This window comes from Rissa tridactyla, unplaced genomic scaffold (assembly GCF_028500815.1).
Source record: "Rissa tridactyla isolate bRisTri1 unplaced genomic scaffold, bRisTri1.patW.cur.20221130 scaffold_63, whole genome shotgun sequence".
Classification (NCBI taxonomy): domain Eukaryota; kingdom Metazoa; phylum Chordata; class Aves; order Charadriiformes; family Laridae; genus Rissa; species Rissa tridactyla.
The window spans coordinates 753371-760870 of record NW_026529841.1 but is presented as its reverse complement, the minus strand read 5'-3'; positions in this window follow the sequence as shown (position 1 = coordinate 760870).

The window sequence follows — 7500 nt, the reverse complement described above, 5'->3', positions numbered from 1 at the left end:
GGGTAGACCTGACAGCCGATCCGGTCCTCGGAGCCGGGTAGACCTGATAGCCGATCCGGTCCCCGGAGCCGGGTAGACCTGACAGCCGATCCGGTCCCCGGAGCGAGGTAGACCTGACAGCCGATACCGACCCCGGAGCGAGGTAGACCTGACAGCCGACCCGGTCCCCGGAGCCGGGTAGACCTGACAGCCGATCCGGTCCCCGGAGCCGGGTAGACCTGACAGCCGATACGGACCCCGGAGCGAGGTAGACCTGACGGCCGCTCCGGTCCCCGGAGCCGGGTAGACCTGACAGCCGATCCGGTCCCCGGAGCCGGGTAGACCTGACAGCCGATCCGCTCCCCGGGGCCGGGTAGACCTGACAGCCGACCCGGTCCCCGGAGCGAGGTAGACCTGACAGCCGATACCGACCCCGGAGCGAGGTAGACCTGACAGCCGATCCGGTCCCCGGAGCCGGGTAGACCTGACAGCCGATCCGGTCCCCGGGGCTAGGTAGACCTGACAGCCGGTCGGGTCCCCGGAGCCGGGTAGACCTGACAGCCGATCCGGTCCCCGGAGCCGGGTAGACCTGACAGCCGATCCGGTCCCCGGAGCGAGGTAGACCTGACAGCCGGTCCGGTCCCCGGAGCGAGGTAGACCTGACAGCCGACCCGGACCCCGGAGCCGGGTAGACCTGACAGCCGACCCGGTCCCCGGAGCGAGGTAGACCTGACAGCCGATCCGGTCCCCGGAGCCGGGTAGACCTGACAGCCGGTCGGGTCCCCGGAGCCGGGTAGACCTGACAGCCGATCCGGTCCCCGGAGCCGGGTAGACCTGACAGCCGACCCGGACCCCGGAGCCGGGTAGACCTGACAGCCGGTCCGGTTCCCGGAGCGAAGTAGACCTGCCCGCCTATCCCCGGAGGCGGGTAGAAGTTGCAGCCGAGCCGGTCCCCGGAGCCGGGCACACCGGGCAGCCGGTGTGGGGTGGGGGTGATATTTTTGTTTTTTCTTTTCGTTCATGATTTAAGCGTCACCGGCACAGCGGCCAGCCTGACCCGGGTCCTCCCTTCCAACAAGTGCGTGCGGGCAGGTGGGGGGTGGGGGGGTGGGGGGGCGGCGGGGGGGCCGGGGGCTCATAAATAATTTTGATTTATCACCGGGTGGTGATAAATAATTTTGATCTTTTTTTTTCGTTCACGTTTTTAGCGTCACTGGCACAGCCGCCAGCCTGACCCGGATCGTCCCGGCGGGGGGGGGCGGGGGGGGGGGGGGCTGTCGGGCGAGGGGGGGGTATGTGGGTGGGGGGAGGGGTTGGGGTGGGCGAAAAACTAAGTTTCAACTTTTTTTTGTTCGTGATTTAAGCGCCAGTGGCAGAGCCGCCACCCTGACCCGGATCAGGTCGGGGGCGGGGGTGGGGGTGGGGCGTGGCGGTCCGCGGCTTCGCGCCCTGCGCGGGCGCGCGAGCACACCACTGCCCGGCAAGCGGCAGCGGCGGGGAAGGGGTGCCGGTGCAGAGGCAGGCGAGAGCGGGCAGCGAGCGGGCGGGGAGCACGGCGCAGAGGTGGGCCGGGGAGAGGGCGGCAGGCACGCGGTGCCTCTTTTCGGAGTAGGTTTTGGGTCGGTAAGGTGGGGGGGGGGGGGGGGGGGGGGGGGGGCGTTGTGTGTGCTGGGGGCGGGGGCGGGGGGGTTCAGTGGGTTCTCCAGCCGCGGCAGGGGCGGGCAGGCGCGCAGCAGAGCGAGCGAGCGAGCGGCTGAGAAAGGAAGGCGGGAGCGCCGGGGCACGGGCACGGGCACGGCCAGGGCCAGGGGCGCGGCAGGGTAGAGACTCGGCAGCCGGGGTTAGATCCCCGCTCGCCACCGGGAATCCCTTAACCCGCCCGGGCACGGAGCCGGCAGGGACTCCGCTGGGTCCTAAAGTCTCCCGCCGTCCTTGCCGGGGCGGGGTGGGGGGGGGTGGCAAACCTGCCCGAGGGCAGCGTGGGGAGGGGGCGGCCGGATTCGCAGTGAACCGGGTGGTGAATAGAGGCGGGGGAGGGGGGGGTGAAGGGGGACAGCGGGGTGTGGCGGGGGGGTGGGTGGTAATTCGGTGGCGGCAGCGGGGCTTGGGGGGAGACACTCTGTCTGCGTCTGCGTCTGCCGCACGCGAGAGGTTCGGGCCCGTTGGAGGGGGTGGGGTGGGTGTTGTGTGCACGTGTGCGTGCGGCGGCAGACGGGGCTTTGGGGCTGGGGGAGAGGCCTGCTGGGGGGGGTGAGAGGCGAAGGGGGGAATGGGAAGGGGCGGGGGAGATGGTGCACCCGTGTGCAAGTGCCTCGGTGTGCGCGCAGTTGGGGTGGGGCAGATGTGACCCAGACGCCTGGGTGCCTTGGGGAGCACTTGTGGGGCAGCCGGGGGGCACAGCTGGGGCAGCCATGAGGCATTTGTGGGGCAGCTGTGGGGCCAGCGGCACCCGCAGGCCTGTCTTCCCTGGGGGGAGACGGCAGGCCCACAGACCCGCTATTCCCTGGGGAGCACCTGCAGGGCAGCCGTGGGGCAGGGCTGGGGCAGTACTTGTGGGGCAGATGTGACCCAGAGGCCTGCTGTTCCTCGGGGAGCACTTGCGGGGCAGCCGTGGGGCACTGCGGGGCAGCTGTGGGGCCGGGGCACCAGCAGGCCTGTCTTCCCTTGGGGGGAGAAGGCAGGCCCGGAGTCCCACTATTCCCTGAGGAGCAGCTGCAGGGCAGCCATGGGGCAGCGCTGGGGCAGTACTTGTGGGGCAGATGTGACCCAGAGGCCTGCGGTTCCTCAGGGAGCACTTGCGGATCAGCCGTGGGGCAGAGTTTGAGAAGCTGTGGGGCCAGAGGCACCCGCAGGCCTGCGTTCCCTGAAGCAGACTGCAGGCCCAGATGCCTGTGGCTCCTCGGGGAGCACTTGCAGGGCAGCTGTGGGGCAGCACTTGTGGGGAAGATGTGACCCAGAGGCCCGCTGTTCCTCAGGGAGCACTTGAGGGGCAGCTGTGGGGCCAGGGGCACCCGCAGGCCTGCCTTCCCTGGGGGGAGACGGCAGGCCCAGAGGCCTGCGGTTCCTCGGGGAGCGCTTGCGGGGCAGCCGTGGGGCAGCACTGGGGCAACACTTGTGGGGCAGATGTGACCCAGAGGCCCCGCTGTTCCTCGGGGAGCACTTGTGGAGCAGCTCTGGGGCCCTGCGGGGCAGCTGTGGGGCCAGGGGCACCCGCAGGCCTGCCTTCCCTGGGGGGAGACGGCAGGCCCAGAGGCCTGCGGTTCCTCGGGGAGCGCTTGCGGGGCAGCCGTGGGGCAGCACTGGGGCAGCACTTGTGGGGCAGATGTGACCCAGAGGCCCCGCTGTTCCTCGGGGAGCACTTGTGGAGCAGCTCTGGGGCCCTGCGGGGCAGCTGTGGGGCCAGGGGCACCCGCAGGCCTGCCTTCCCTGGGGGGAGACGGCAGGCCCAGAGGCCTGCGGTTCCTCGGGGAGCGCTTGCGGGGCAGCCGTGGGGCAGCACTGGGGCAGCACTTGTGGGGCAGATGTGACCCAGAGGCCCCGCTGTTCCTCGGGGAGCACGCTGTTCCTCAGGGAGCACTGGAGGGGCAACTGTGGGGCCAGGGGCACCCGCAGGCCTGCCTTCCCTGGGGGGAGACGGCAGGCCCAGAGGCCTGCGGTTCCTCGGGGAGCGCTTGCGGGGCAGCCGTGGGGCAGCACTGGGGCAGCACTTGTGGGGCAGATGTGACCCAGAGGCCCCGCTGTTCCTCGGGGAGCACTTGTGGAGCAGCTCTGGGGCCCTGCGGGGCAGCTGTGGGGCCAGGGGCACCCGCAGGCCTGCCTTCCCTGGGGGGAGACGGCAGGCCCAGAGGCCTGCGGTTCCTCGGGGAGCGCTTGCGGGGCAGCCGTGGGGCAGCACTGGGGCAGCACTTGTGGGGCAGATGTGACCCAGAGGCCCCGCTGTTCCTCGGGGAGCACTTGTGGAGCAGCTCTGGGGCCCTGCGGGGCAGCTGTGGGGCCAGGGGCACCCGCAGGCCTGCCTTCCCTGGGGGGAGACGGCAGGCCCAGAGGCCTGCGGTTCCTCGGCGGGAGCGCTTGCGGGGCAGCCGTGGGGCAGCACTGGGGCAGCACTTGTGGGGCAGATGTGACCCAGAGGCCCCGCTGTTCCTCGGGGAGCACTTGTGGAGCAGCTCTGGGGCCCTGCGGGGCAGCTGTGGGGCCAGGGGCACCCGCAGGCCTGCCTTCCCTGGGGGGAGACGGCAGGCCCAGAGGCCTGCGGTTCCTCGGGGAGCGCTTGCGGGGCAGCCGTGGGGCAGCACTGGGGCAGCACTTGTGGGGCAGATGTGACCCAGAGGCCCCGCTGTTCCTCGGGGAGCACTTGTGGAGCAGCTCTGGGGCCCTGCGGGGCAGCTGTGGGGCCAGGGGCACCCGCAGGCCTGCCTTCCCTGGGGGGAGACGGCAGGCCCAGAGGCCTGCGGTTCCTCGGGGAGCGCTTGCGGGGCAGCCGTGGGGCAGCACGGGGGCAGTACTTGTGGGGCAGATGTGACCCAGAAGCCTGCTGTTCCTCGGGGAGCACTTGCAAGGCTGCTGTGGGGCAGCCCTTGTTGGGCAGATGTGACCCAGAGGCCCGCTGTTCCTCAGGGAGCACTGGAGGGGCAACTGTGGGGCCAGGGGCACCCGCAGGCCTCTCTTTCCTGGGCGGAGACGGCAGGCCCAAGGCATGCTGTTCCTCGGGGAGCACTTGCGGAGCAGCCGTGGGGCACCGGTGGGGAAGCTGTGGGGCCAGAGGCACCCGCCGGCCTGAGTTCCCTGGAAGCAGACTGCAGGCCCAGATGCCTGCGGTTCCTCGGGGAGCACTCGCGGGGCAGCCGTGGGGCAGCACTTGTGGGGCAGACGTGACCCAGAAGCCTGCTGTTCCTCGGGGAGCACTTGCAAGGCTGCTGTGGGGCACTGGTGGGGAAGCTGTGGGGCCAGGGGCACCCGCAGGCCTGCCTTCCCTGGGGGGAGACGGCAGGCCCAGAGGCCTGCGGTTCCTCGGGGAGCACTTGTGGGTCAGCCGTGGGGCAGCACTGGGGCAGCACTTGTGGGGCAGATGTGACCCAGAGGCCCCGCTGTTCCTCGGGGAGCACTTGTGGAGCAGCTGTGGGGCCCTGCGGGGCAGCTGTGGGGGCAGGGGCACCCACATGTCTGCCTTCCCTGGGGGGAGACGGCAGGCCCAGAGGCCTGCGGTTCCTCGGGGAGCGCTTGCGGGGCAGCCGTGGGGCAGCACTGGGGCAGCACTTGTGGGGCAGATGTGACCCAGAGGCCCCGCTGTTCCTCGGGGAGCACTTGTGGAGCAGCTGTGGGGCCCTGCGGGGCAGCTGTGGGGGCAGGGGCACCCGCAGGCCTGCCTTCCCTGGGGGGAGACGGCAGGCCCAGAGGCCTGCGGTTCCTCGGGGAGCGCTTGCGGGGCAGCCGTGGGGCAGCACGGGGGCAGTACTTGTGGGGCAGATGTGACCCAGAAGCCTGCTGTTCCTCGGGGAGCACTTGCAAGGCTGCTGTGGGGCACTGGTGGGGAAGCTGTGGGGCCGGGGGCACCCGCAGGCCTGTCTTTCCTGAGGGCAGACGGCAGGCCCGAGGCATGCTGTTCCTCGGGGAGCACTTGCGGGGCAGCCGTGGGGGCAGTACTTGTGGGGCAGATGTGACCCAGAAGCCTGCTGTTCCTCGGGGAGCACTTGCAAGGCTGCTGTGGGGCACTGGTGGGGAAGCTGTGGGGCCGGGGGCACCCGCAGGCCTGTCTTCCCTGGGGGGAGACGGCAGGCCCAGAGGCCTGCGGTTCCTCGGGGAGCGCTTGCGGGGCGGCCGTGGGGCAGCCGTGGGGGCAGTACTTGTGGGGCAGATGTGACCCAGAAGCCTGCTGTTCCTCGGGGAGCACTTGCAAGGCTGCTGTGGGGCACTGGTGGGGAAGCTGTGGGGCCGGGGGCACCCGCAGGCCTGTCTTCCCTGGGGGGAGACGGCAGGCCCAGAGGCCTGCGGCTCCTCGGGGAGCGCTTGCGGGGCGGCCGTGGGGCAGCACGGGGGCAGTACTTGTGGGGCAGATGTGACCCAGAAGCCTGCTGTTCCTCGGGGAGCACTTGCAAGGCTGCTGTGGGGCACTGGTGGGGAAGCTGTGGGGCCGGGGGCACCCGCAGGCCTGTCTTCCCTGGGGGGAGACGGCGGGCCCTGAGGCCCGCCATTCCTCGGGGGGAACTTGCGGGGCAGCGATGGGGCAGCGCGGGTGCAGTACTTGTGGGGCAGATGTGACCCAGATGCCTGGCTGCCTTGGCGGGTAGAGGGGTCCCGGAGGCCTGTGTGGTCCTTGAGGGTCAGTCGGGTCCCTGCCTGTGGGTGAGTTGTGGGGCGGCGCGGGGTGGGTGTGGGTGGGCTGGGTGTGTGCCCGTGTCTGCCACTCGTGAGGGGTCTTGGCCTGGGAGGTGGGGGGGGGGGGCGCTCGTCTGCGTCGGCGCGTCTGTGTTGCGCGCACGTGTGCGCGAGGTGGCAGACGGGGTCTTGGGGGTGTGGAGGGGGGACTGAGGAGGGCCGGGGGGGGGGGGGGGGGGGGGGCGGGTGTGTTTCGGGGGTGCACGGTGCACGCCCGAAAGAGATGCAAAGGATTTGTAACGCTCTCCAGAACGCCGCCTTCTCTGTTACAGCCGGCTCGCTGGGCCGCGTCCTTGCCCGGCCTGCACCTGTGCCTGTCGGGGGGGGGGGGGGGGGGAGGCCCTCGGGCCGCTCTTCTGCCCGTGGCACCCGTCCTTGGGAAAGCAGCTGCTGCTGCTGCCGCCCCACCGCCGCCGCCGCCGCCGCGTGGGGTGAGACCTGGGCTCCCGGGGCCCGGTTCCAGCGGCTAGGGCGCGGGCCGGGGGGGCTGCCGGAAGACGAGCGGGTCACAGGCCCGGCTGAAGTCACCCGCCCTCCTTCGCACGGCGAGAAACAGAATCGAAGCCAGGTAATGGGGGGGGGGGGCGGGGGCGGAGGAGGACTACACACCAACGGAGGAGAGGAAAAAAACAACAAAGAAAACGCCCACAAAATCAATCTCCGCTCAATCTGCCAGGTCTACCCGGCACGGCTTTGGGGCGGGGGGGGGGGGGGGGGGGGGGGGGGCCGGTTTGTGGGGCTGGAGAACAGGCCGACCGGTCTACCCGGGCTGCGGAGGTTCAAAGACGAGGGGTACGAGCTCTTCCCGGCTCCGGAGTGGCCTGAAACGCGGGGGGAGGGATGGAAACGGTGGGGCGACAGCCCTCACCCTCCTGTCACACCGCAAGTGTCCCCCAGCCCAGCCCAGCCCAGCCCAGCCCAGCCCAGCCCGGACGGGGAGAGCCGAGCCACGGGGAGGACGACTCCCCTCTCTCCCGGCACCGTGGGGGAGGCCTGGGAACGCTCACGGACAGCAGTCACCCCTCTGGCCGTGCACCGCCGGAGCCTCCGCCTCAGGGGCGATGTGGGCACCGCGCACCCATAAACCGCAGCGCCGGCGGTCCCTTTTGCCGCTCCGCCCCAGCCCCGCGCGCAAGGCAGCGGGAG